This window comes from Pan troglodytes, chromosome 11 (assembly GCF_028858775.2).
Source record: "Pan troglodytes isolate AG18354 chromosome 11, NHGRI_mPanTro3-v2.0_pri, whole genome shotgun sequence".
Lineage (NCBI taxonomy): Eukaryota > Metazoa > Chordata > Mammalia > Primates > Hominidae > Pan > Pan troglodytes.
Genome location: NC_072409.2, coordinates 106,010,594 through 106,023,517, shown reverse-complemented (window position 1 = coordinate 106,023,517; position 12,924 = coordinate 106,010,594). Strand labels below are relative to the sequence as shown.

The window sequence follows — 12,924 nt, the reverse complement described above, 5'->3', positions numbered from 1 at the left end:
ACAATATTTAAAAGCATTTCTACTTGTGATTTCACTGGGGGTACAACACAATGTAAACTATACCCACTGCTGGAGGAGGAGCATGAAATAAAGAACTCTTCGGGCCAACACTTAAAACCCACCTAAATCAATCTCTGTGTTTTCTTTTCAGTATTACCTTCCATTATTACTACCCTTTATTATGAAAGCATTGCTAGCTGTCCTTTCCTAAGTGCCCTCTACATTCAAATTCACCATTTCTGTATGTACTATTCCCTACATCTGCAATGCCATTCCCAGCCCACACATCTGCACTATTGGATTTATATCAAATTCAGCTTTCCTCCAGAAGCCTTCTCAGTTGCTTTAACAAAAATTACTGGTCTGTCTTCTGGAAAACAATTGGTGTTTGATCTCTCCTTATCTTTTAGCACCTAACACTAATAGTATAGTTATGTAAAGGAAAGCGTGTGTGTACATAATAACATACTATTTAGTATCTAAATACACCGTGCATCTCCTATGATGGATAAATTACAAGTATATTATTAATATCTATCTATTTTTCCCACACATCTAATGCAGTGCAATGTTCATAGATTCTTAATATTGTTTGAAATAATGCCTCTTTCTTTAGTCATTGAGAGCCATCTTTTTCAGAGTCAATTTCATTCTTCTAGCCCTAGCTTATTTTCATGTCATTTGCATTTTCTTGAGATATGTGAATAAAGGACACAGGGGAAGAAAATGCAGTTGAGAGGTTGGTGAGTAGCAAGCTAATTCACTCAGATTTTACTACATATTGTTTGGAAGCCTAAGTTGTTTGGGTACAACTAACATAAAACTTGTTTTTATATATTATAGGCATATATTCTTAAATGACTAATGAACTCTGCTTCATGTGAACAACTTTTCATCTTCTGATCATTTTCAATATTTTATTACAGTTTGAAAAATATTGTAGTGCTCCAGAAAATATAATGTCAACTGTTAAAATTCAACTTTACTACAGTTGTTGGCAATATTAAATAACTTTTGTTGCTGCATGATGTTAGCTGCAGCTTAAATTTCAGATCATGAAGTGTTATTAATATTACATGGTTAGAATTAATTTCCAGATCAATGAATCAATGCTATCTTAATATTCTGTGCCTTTAAATTTCATACCACATTATTTTGTGAGTGAATTTCGTAAAAGGAAGATGCTTTATGTTGCCAAGCTCATTATCTTGAGTTTTTGTCCAGAACTGAATTCCCTTTGTTATCAAAGGACAGAGAGAGCACCTTACAAACTATTGAACAATGCTGATTTGATGGGCAGGCAACTTACATTAAACTTAAAAGGAGGGAATTTTCTTTGCAAATATGTAAAGATCACTTACACAAAGTAAAGAGATATTTCACTATGGGAACAACAACAAAGACAGACTCACAATGCCATAAAGTGGAAAAAATGATTAACATGGAAAAATCCATTACTACTATTATTAGAATATTAACTAATCTGAATATTTTATTTGTAAACTCGACTAGTGATACCTGACCTTGTATTTGGTGAAAGAAAATAAAGAACAAAGTTAATTTCACACCTAATACAGTAGCAGTCATCTCTCTCTATATACAAACACACACACACACACACACACACACACACAATTTGCATTTTGGAAGAAAACTTAATTTTTTGAAGCCACTTATTTTCTTTAAACTTGATGCTTTGGTAAGCTATTATTTCACTTGGTAATATCAATTAGTTTTCACACTTATAAAGTGCTTAAACATTTATAAAATATTTGTAAAAGGCTTTCACAAATACACTAGTTGATTTATAAAATAGAGACAATTTAGAACAAATAAATGATTTAAGTCTCAGAGGTTTGAAGAGACTTATATGCTCTGGTCTATATAACTCATACATGGCAGAGTAGATAATTTAGCCTAAGCAATAGATACCATATCTGTCCACTACACCTATTTTACTATGTCACTAACTCTGTGATCCTTCTAGTCTCCACTTAGTGTTTGTTAGCTCCCACATTTAGGATGTGCATACTGGGGGAGAAGAACAGAAGAAAGAATGATGAAGGATTATCAAGAGTAAATTAACAATTAAAATGCTTATATTCACAAACTTGCCCCTTTGGACTAGTAAGTTTAACTTGAGCCTACTCCGTCAACCTGGGAAGCCCTTCCTCTACACCCCTTGCTATCAAGGAGTATTTTGCTTTTTGAAACTTGATAATGGGGAGGGCCAGAAGAGAAAACACTTGTTTTTTGAGACAGAGTCTCACTACTCTGTCACCAGGCTGAAGTGCAGTGGCGTGATCTTGTCTCACTGCAACCTCTGCCTCCTGGGTTCAAACGATTCTCCTGCCTCAGCCTCCCATGCAGCTGGGACTACAGGCATGTGCCACCATGCCCAGCTAACTTTTATATTTTTAGTAGAGACAGGGTTTCACCATGTTGGCCAGGATAGTCTCAATCTCTTGACCTCGTGATCTGCCCACCTCAGCCTCCCAAAGTGCTGAGATTACAGGCTCAAGCCACAGCGCCTGGCCAAGAAAACACTTTCAAAGAGGTTTCTGAAAGAGATAGGGCCTGGATAAGGTTGATTTAATTACAGAGGATGTCCCTAAGAAGTTTAAATTTAAAAAGTTACATAGAGCTATGTGATGAATGCGGTCTACTTGTACTACATCATGTTCTAAAAAGAGAATATGAGTTATTTTGAAATTACAGCTGGTCTGTTTTCTTTTGCCATAGTACTGCTCTGATTTTGGATGACATGGGTCACAATATAATGAGGGCACCAGAGATAATGGACAGTACTCATACTCAAGGTTATACTCATTTACCACCTAGTTCAGGAGTCAGATACTCAGTCTGTAGGAAACAAAACAAAACAAAACACCAGAGCATAAGAAGTACTATGAGATAAAGCAGACCTATAGGAACACCCTACTTAGGGCTGGGAGCTCCAGGAGTATCTACCTGAAGAAGTTACACAAATGAGTGCTCAAGGGAGGAAGGAAAAACCAGACATCAGCACTGGAAACAGTTTAGGAGACTTGCAGTTCATTTGGTATGTTGATCTAGTACACAATTAGAGTGTGCCTTTGGTTAGAGTCACAGAATTGGGAATATCGAAGCCATGGACATAAGTGAGATCATTCAAATAGAACACACACAGAGAATAAAAAGGGCAAGAATGGACCTGGAAACCACAGTCTATGGGGAAGACAAGAACAGAGAAGTCTGAGAAGGAGACTGTTAACAATATTTCTACAGAGTTTATTTTTAAAACGACATTTTCACATGAAAACAATTTCTTGTATGTTTGAGTTTTCAAATGTAAACAAATGTACAACTCATTCATGTGTCACTGAAACTGGATAAAGAACTGCAGAAAAAGCATTGAAACAGAAGTAACTTTGAATATTTGATAAAGAAAAATCTTATTGTGATTATATAATGTAATTTTTATTAAAAACGCAGTATTTTAAAGTTTAAGTATATGATGAAAGATAGCATTGAGTATATCAGTATGGCTATTCTGCTTACACTTGACACAAATATAATATTTAAATTTATGAAATATGTATTATTTATACTTTTCCACAAAATGAAGCAGAACAATATAAGTGAGCATAATATGTATGTTTATCCATGTAAACAGGTCAATTTTGATTATAATAAACACTATTAAAAGCACATTTCTGTATGGTTACCCTTAAAGTCCCTACTCAAATTTCTTTCCTTTTAAAGGACTTTACGCATTTACTAGATAGGAATTACTACCATGACTCTCCTGAATTCATAATTCTCCTTAGTATAAGATAAAAATGTATTTAAATATGCTTTTAACACAAATAGAATTTTACTCCAATTCTGTATTATAACTTGATTTTAATCCCTCTAGAAAATATGGTGACTAATTTTTCACAACCTCATTATTCTTCTGTCCTATTTTTATGAAACAATTTAATTGACAATTTTCAAAATTAGAAGTTACTTTTTTCCTATAGAAAAAAATTGATTGTAACAACAGGTTAAAAATAAAAAAAAGAATTAAAAATTACTGGGGAGGAGCCAAGATGGCCGAATAGGAACAGCTCCGGTCTACAGCTCCCAGCGTGAGCGACGCAGAAGACAGGTGATTTCTGCATTTCCATCTGAGGTACCAGGTTCATCTCACTAGGGAGTGCCAGACAGTGGGCGCAGGTCAGTGGGTGCGTGCACCGTGTGCCAGCCGAAGCAGGGCGAGGCATTGCCTCACTCCAGAAGTGCAAGGGGTCAGGGAGTTCCCTTTCCTAGTCAAAGAAAGGGGTGACGGACACACCTGGAAAATCGGGTCGCTCCCACCCGAATACTGCGCTTTTCTGACGGGCTTAAAAAACAGCGCACCACGAGATTATATCCGGCACCTGGCTCGGAGGGTCCTACGCCCACGGAGTCTCGCTGGTTGCTAGCACAGCAGTCTGAGATCAAACTGCAAGGCGGCAGCGAGGCTGGGGGAGGGGCGCCCGCCATTGCCCAGGCTTGCTTAGGTAAACAAAGCAGCCGGGAAGCTCCAACTGGGTGGAGCCCACCACAGCTCAAGGAGGCCTGCCTGCCTCTGTAGGCTCCACCTCTGGGGGCAGGGCACAGACAAACAAAAAGACAGCAGTAACCTCTGCAGACTTAAATGTCCCTGTCTGACAGCTTTGAAGAGAGCAGTGGTTCTCCCAGCACGCAGCTGGAGATCTGAGAACGGGCAGACTGCCTCCTCCAGTGGGTCCCTGACCCCTGACCCCCGAGCAGCCTAACTGGGAGGCACCCCCCAGCAGGGGCACACTGACACCTCACACGGCAGGGTACTCCAACAGACCTGCAGCTGAGGGTCCTGTCTGTTACAAGGAAAACTAACAAACAGAAAGGACACCCACAACGAAAACCCATCTGTACATCACCATCATCAAAGACCAAAAGTAGATAAAACCACAAAGATGGGGAAAAAACAGAACAGAAAAACTGGAAACTCTAAAAAGCAGAGTGCCTCTCCTCCTCCAAAGGAACGCAGTTCCTCACCAGCAACAGAACAAAGCTGGATGGAGAATGACTTTGACAGCTGAGAGAAGAAGGCTTCAGACGATCAAATTACTCCGAGCTACGGGAGGACATTCAAACCAAAGGCAAAGAAGTTGAAAACTTTGAAAAAAATTTAGAAGAATGTATAACTAGAATAACCAATACAGAGAAGTGCTTAAAGGAGCTGATGGAGCTGAAAACCAAGGCTCGAGAACTACGTGAAGAATGCAGAAGCCTCAGGAGCCGATGCGATCAACTGGAAGAAAGGGTATCAGCGATGGAAGATGAAAGGAATGAAATGAAGCGAGAAGGGAAGTTTAGAGAAAAAAGAATAAAAAGAAACGAGCAAAGCCTCCAAGAAATATGGGACTACGTGAAAAGACCAAATCTACGTCTGATTGGTGTACCTGAAAGTGATGCGGAGAATGGAACCAAGTTGGAAAACACTCTGCAGGATATTATCCAGGAGAACTTCCCCAATCTAGCAAGGCAGGCCAATGTTCAGATTCTGGAAATACAGAGAACGCCACAAAGATACTCCTCGAGAAGAGCAACTCCAAGACACATAATTGTCAGATTCACCAAAGTTGAAATGAAGGATAAAATGTTAAGGGCAGCCAGAGAGAAAGGTAGGGTTACCCTCAAAGGGAAGCCCATCAGACTAACAGCGGATCTCTCGGCAGAAACCCTACAAGCCAGAAAAGAGTGGGGGCCAATATTCAACGTTCTTAAAGAAAAGAATTTTCAACCCAGAATTTCATATCCAGCCAAACTAAGCTTCATAAGTGAAGGAGAAATAAAATACTTCACAGACAAGCAAATGCTGAGAGATTTTGTCACCACCAGGCCTGCCCTAAAAGAGCTCCTGAAGGAAGCGCTAAACATGGAAAGGAACAACTTGTACCAGCCGCTGCAAAATCATGCCAAAATGTAAAGACCATTGAGACTAGGAAGTAACTGCATCAACTAACGAGCAAAATAACCAGCTAACATCATAATGACAGGATCAAATTCACACATAACAATATTAACTTTAAATGTAAATGGACTACATGCTCCAATTAAAAGACATAGACTGGCAAATTGGATAAAGAGTCAAGACCCATCAGTGTGCTGTATTCAGGAAACCCATCTCATGTGCAGAGACACACACAGGCTCAAAATAAAAGGATGGAGGAAGATCTACCAAGCAAATGGAAAACAAAAAAAGGCAGGGGTTGCAATCCTAGTCTCTGATAAAACAGACTTTAAACCAACAAAGATCAAAAGAGACAAAGAAGGCCATTACATAATGGTAAAGGGATCAATTCAACAAGAAGAGCTAACTATCCTAAATATATATGCACCCAATACAGGAGCACCCAGATTCATAAAGCAAGTCCTGAGTGACCTACAAGGAGACTTAGACTCCCACACATTAATAATGGGAGACTTTAACACCCCACTGTCAACATTAGACAGATCAATGAGACAGAAAGTCAACAAGGATACCCAGGAATTGAACTCAGCTCTGCACCAAGCGGACCTAATAGACATCTACAGAACTCTCCACCCCAAATCAACAGAATATACATTTTTTTCAGCACCACACCACACCTATTCCAAAATTGACCACATACTTGGAAGTAAAGGTCTCCTCAGCAAATGTAAAAGAACAGAAATTATAACAAACTATCTCTCATACCACAGTGCAATCAAACTAGAACTCAGGATTAAGAATCTCACTCAAAACTGCTCAACTACATGGAAACTGAACAACCTGCTCCTGAATGACTACTGGGTACATAATGAAATGAAGGCAGAAATAAAGATGTTCTTTGAAACCAAGGAGAACAAAGACACAACATACCAGAATCGCTGGGACGCATTCAAAGCAGTGTGTAGAGGAAAATTTATAGCACTAAATGCCCACAAGAGAAAACAGGTAAGATCCAAAATTGACACCCTAACATCACAATTACAAGAACTAGAAAAGCAAGAGCAAACACATTCAAAAGCTAGCAGAAGGCAAGAAATAACTAAAATCAGAGCAGAACTGAAGGAAATAGAGGCACAAAAAACTCTTCAAAAAAATTAATGAATCCAGGAGCTGGTTTTTTGAAAAGATCAACAAAATAGATAGACCGCTAGCAAGACTAATAAAGAAAAAAAGAGAGAAGAATCAAATAGATGCAATAAAAAATGATAAAGGGGATATCACCACCAATCCCACAGAAATACAAACTACCATCAGAGAATACTACAAACACGTCTATGCAAATAAACTAGAAAATCTAGAAGAAATGGATAAATTCCTCGACACCTACACTCTCCCAAGACTAAACCAGGAAAAAGTTGAATCTCTGACTAGACCAATAACAGGATCTGAAATTATGGCAATAATCAATAGCTTACCAACCAAAAAGAGTCCAGGACCAGATGGATTCACAGCTGAATTCTCCCAGAGGTACAAGGAGGAACTGGTACCATTCCTTCTGAAACTATTCCAATCAATAGAAAAAGAGGGAATCCTCCCTAACTCATTTTATGAGGCCAGCATCATTCTAATACCAAAGCCGGGCAGAGACACAACCAAAAAAGAGAATTTTAGACCAATATCCTTGATGAACATTGATGCAAAAATCCTCAATAAAATACTGGCAAAACGAATCCAGCAGCACATCAAAAAGCTTATCAACCATGATCAAGAGGGCTTCATCCCTGGGATGCAAGGCTGGTTCAATATATGCAAGTCAATAAATATAATCCAGCATATAAACAGAGCCAAAGACAAAAACCACATGATTATCTCAATAGATACAGAAAAGGCCTTTGACAAAATTCAACAACACTTCATGCTAAAAACTCTCAATAAATTAGGTATTGATGGGATGTATTTCAAAATAATAAGAGCTCTCTATGACAAACCCACAGCCAATATCATACTGAATGGGCAAAAACTGGAAGCATTCCCTTTGAAAACTGGCACAAGACAGGGATGCCCTCTCTCACCACTCCTATTCAACATAGTGTTGGAATTTCCAGCCAGGGCAATCAGGCAGAAGAAGGAAATAAAGGGTATTCAATTAGGAAAAGAGGAAGTCAAATTGTCCTTGTTTGCAGAAGACATGATTGTATATCTAGAAAACCCCATCATCGTCTCAGCCCAAAATCTCCTTAAGCTGATAAGCAACTTCAGCAGTCTCAGGATACAAAATCAATGTACAAAAATCACAAGCATTCTTATACACCAACAACAGACACACAGAGAGCCAAATCATGAGTGAACTCCCATTCACAATTGCTTCAAAGAGAATAAAATATCTAGGAATCCAACTTACAAGGGATGTGAAAGACCTCTCCAAGGAGAACTACAAACCACTGCTCAAGGAAATAAAAGAGGATACAAACAAATGGAAGAACATTCCATGCTCATGGATAGGAAGAATCAATATCGTGAAAATGACCATACTGCCCAAGGTAATTTACAGATTCAATGCCATCCCCATCAGGCTACCAATGACTTTCTTCACAGAATTGGAAAAAACTACTTTAAAGTTCATATGGAACCATAAAAAAGCCCGCATTGTCAAGTCAATCCTAAGCCAAAAGAACAAAGCTGGAGGCATCACACTACCTGACTTCAAACTATACTACAAGGCTACAGTAACCAAAACAGCATGGTACTGCTACCAAAACAGAGATATAGATCAATGGAACAGAACAGAGCCCTCAGAAATAATGCTACATATCTACAACTATCTGATCTTTGACAAACCTGACAAAAACAAGAAATGGGGAAAGGATTCCCTATTTAATAAATGGTGCTGGGAAAACTGGCTAGCCATATGTAGAAAGCTGAAACTGGATCCCTTCCTTACACCTTATACAAAAATCAATTCACGATGGATTAAAGACTTAAACGTTAGACCTAAAACCATAAAAACCCTAGAAGAAAACCTAGGCATTACCATTCAGGACATAGGCATGGGCAAGGACTTCATGTCTAAAACACCAAAAACAATGGCCAAAATTGACAAATGGGATCTAATTAAACTAAAGAGCTTCTGCACAGCAAAAGAAACTACCATCAGAGTGAACAGGCAACCTACAAAATGGGAGAAAATTTTCGCAACCTACTCATCTGACAAACGGCTAATATCCAGAATCTACAATGAACTCCAACAAATTTACAAGAAAAAAACAAACAACCCCATCAAAAAGTGGGCAAAGGACATGAACAGACACTTCTCAAAAGAAGACATTTATGCAGCCAGAAAACACATGAAAAAATGTTCATCATCACTGGCCATCAGAGAAATGCAAATCAAAACCACTATGAGATATCATCTCACACCAGTTAGAATGGCAATCATTAAAAAGTCAGGAAACAACAGGTGCTGGAGAGGATGTGGAGAAATAGGAACACTTTTACACTGTTGGTGGGACTGTAAACTAGTTCAACCATTGTGGAAGTCAGTGTGGTGATTCCTCAGGGATCTAGAACTAGCAATACCATTTGACCCAGCCATCCCATTACTGGGTATATACCCAAAGGACTATAAATCATGCTGCTATAAAGACACATGCACACGTATGTTTATTGCGGCATTATTCACAATAGCAAAGACTTGAAACCAACCCAAATGTCCAACAATGATAGACTGGATTAAGAAAATGTGGCACATATACACCATGGAATACTATGCAGCCATAAAAAATGATGAGTTCATGTCCTTTGTAGGAACATGGATGAAATTGGAAATCATCATTCTCAGTAAACTATTGCAAGAACAAAAAACCAAACCCCACATATTCTCACTCATAGGTGGGAATTGAACAATGAGATCACATGGACACAGGAAGGGGAACATCATACTCTGGGGACTGTTGTGGGGTTGGGGGGAGGGGGGAGGGATAGCATTGGGAGATATACCTAATGCTAGATGACGAGTTAATGGGTGCAGCGCACCAGCATGGCACATGTATACATATGTAACTAACCTGCACAATGTGCACATGTACCCTAAAACTTAAAGTATAATAATAAAAAAAAATAAAGAATAAAAAATAAAAAATAAATTACTATATTGGTCTCTTTTATCTTTTTTCTCTATATACACATAAATGTTATCTTATAAAGACATTTTAATCCAGTTTCTAAAATTTAAATATATGCCTGCTCCTTCTTTCATGTCAGAAGTATTTTTCTCAAGCATGTGTTTTAATAGTTCCATAGAATTTTACTATTAGAAAAAAATATTTTATAAATTTTATACAAGTATATATTTGGGCTATTTATGACTATAAAAACATAATTCTGTTTAAATATTTTCAGATATTCCTAATTATTTACTTACATTAAATCACAAGATACAGAATTGCTGTGGAGGAGGGATTGTTGAGGTATTTCATAAATAGACCAAATACTTATTACATGTTTCTTGTATCTATTTTATAGCATTTGTCCTAGTACTGTTGTTTATCTTCTTTACTATTCTTTGAAACTGTGGAAGACAGATTGCATGTGAATTACCCATAAGTTATGTGTAGGCCCACCATGTAGTTCTTACAGTGTATGAAAATCATTTAAAAAAATAAGCTGTATAATACATATATTTCATTCCCTAAACTGTTATTCTATTCAGTTTACCAAAGTTTCATATTAATGTTTCTACATGATGTGATTAATATATTCTGGCTATGGATTTCTGAAGGTACAGACTCGGAGTGGATCATAACTGGAATTGGAAGCAGAGATCTTACCTCTTGTAATTTTAAGACTGGTAATCGAGGAGTCTTTTGAGTTATTGGATTATCTGCTTGCCCTTATTGCCTAACTCTGGAAATGACAAAACCTGAGGTCCTGAAGGGTTACTCGGCCCTCAGGTGATTACCAGTAAGGTGGCACTGAACAATGTGCCAGTTGAAATGCTTAATGATAACTCTGGTTTCCCACTCTGGATCACTACTACAAACAGCTTTCAGTCTTATGAGGTTTTAGCATTTACTCTACTTCTAGCTCAGATATTTTGATCCTCAGTTCAGAAAGAAATCCATTCATAGTTACCTGTTCTACAACTTGAAATTAGGTGGATTAAAAAGTATATGCATTGACCTAAAGACACTATCGAATTTTAAAATTATACTATTTTAAAGAAATGCAGTGTTTTCGTATTTTGAAAGCGTAAAAGGGTTGATGGAGTTACATCATTAATTCTGTAGATAAAAGTCCAAAAAACACACATCTTGTGTCATGGAAAACTAACATACCCAGTCATACTGAACTCACCTGGAGCCGAAGCCCATCGCTTCCCTCGGTGCCAACATGCTGTCAGTCAGACACCTCTAACTGGAATATCACGGGCCAGGAACTGCTTGCCTTTTATTTTCCACCTGGAACAAAATATAGTGTCAGTCATTTCTTCATGTTCCTTGAAGCACAATAAGATATTCATTATGTTATCTTTTCCTGTCACATTAGACACTCATTTATCAGAATGCTCAACACAAAGGAAAGAAGTATAAACTCTTCACCTCTATAATTTACATCTGAGGGATTAATATAGCACCTGTATAAGTCAAAGGGACCATCTATATTTTATCTCCTATAAAATCTTCCTTATAAAAGGTTATTTATTACTTGAGCACAATCATTCCTATCCATTTGGTATAAGTAATTGATGCGTTAATTTAAGAAGCCATTTTCCATATAGTGTCCTTGGAAACAGTAAATCAAAATACATTTTTAAACTCCAGAGAGAAGCTGATGTTGAAAATAATTCATTTTCTGAATTCCTTTTTTTTTTTAACCATGAAAAGGAATCTCAGTAGGAAACAGAATGTGATAATGCAATTGCATTAGTTTTATACCTATGCTCTTTTATATTTCTCAACTTGAGAGACACTGATAAAGAACACTGATGTTTTCTCAAATGCATCAGAGTGTTGCTACTATGGAAATAGACCGTTTGACCTCATGATAAAAATTATAGGCTTGACGAAAACCATAGAGCAGGGCTCCTGTATGAATGGAATGTGCCAGGTAGGGTCTTGTACTGCCCACAAATAGAGCTACTGACCTTTAGTATTTTAGCCTTGCTCCAGTTTGGTAGACAACTGGGTGGTTGTAAGGAACTCTAAAAATGCAAGAGATGCAGCACTGTTGCAGTCTTCTTGTGGCTTGTGCAGTCTTTGATTTGTCTATGTCTGCCTCCCCAAGATTTGGAGTTTGTTGCTGAACTGAATTCACGATGAAGATCCTGCAATTTGGTGACCTCCTTTTTGATGCTCACTGCTTATCTGAATCTTCAAAACCAGGATTGACCAGGTCAATAAAACCTATTCCTTGATCTAACTGCCAGAGTACCCATTTACCTCTTGTTGTACCTACTTGGTATTAATTGCTTGCTTGGATCATCACCTGATGCCTGGTAACACCCTCTGTGAATGAATCATGTGGCTCCCTGTATTTTGATAAATGCAGTGAAATCTGTCTTCTGGTGTCAAGCTTGGAACCACTTATTTTGTCACATCTTGCTAATACTCATTTAGCTTAAGAGTTTTTTCTATGCAGTACGATGTGAAGGGCTCAAGAAAGTCCCACCAGAATTGCTTAATGTAAATCAAACCTTAAGAGCAAATATCATTCTCTCCTTGTAGCCCTTTTTAATCTCAGATCATTCTGGAATCCACTTTATCACCTTCATTTCTTCTGCTACTGCCACAATAAACTTTCATCAGTTCTCACTTAGATAATAACTTCCTGAATATGGATCTTGTGCCAGGTGAAAACAGATGGCACTGTCAAATTAGGGTAGCTTGAGTAGAGCTTAATAAAGAACTCATTTATAAAAGTGTGGGCTGTATGTGGGGAAACCACAAGGAAGATATGATGGA

General features: G+C 37.9%; 1 protein-coding gene across 35 annotated transcripts in view; it reads right to left on the bottom strand.

The window, feature by feature from the left end:
- The window catches only part of PTPRD (protein tyrosine phosphatase receptor type D), a 2,309,829-nt gene that overhangs the window by 1,624,008 nt on the left and 672,897 nt on the right, over positions 1-12,924 (bottom strand). For all 35 annotated transcript variants that reach the window (XM_054658683.2, XM_054658684.2, XM_054658676.2 and 32 more), the window contains one exon: positions 11,318-11,421. The gene's annotated coding sequence lies outside the window, so the exon portion shown is untranslated. The remainder of the gene's footprint in view (positions 1-11,317; positions 11,422-12,924) is intronic.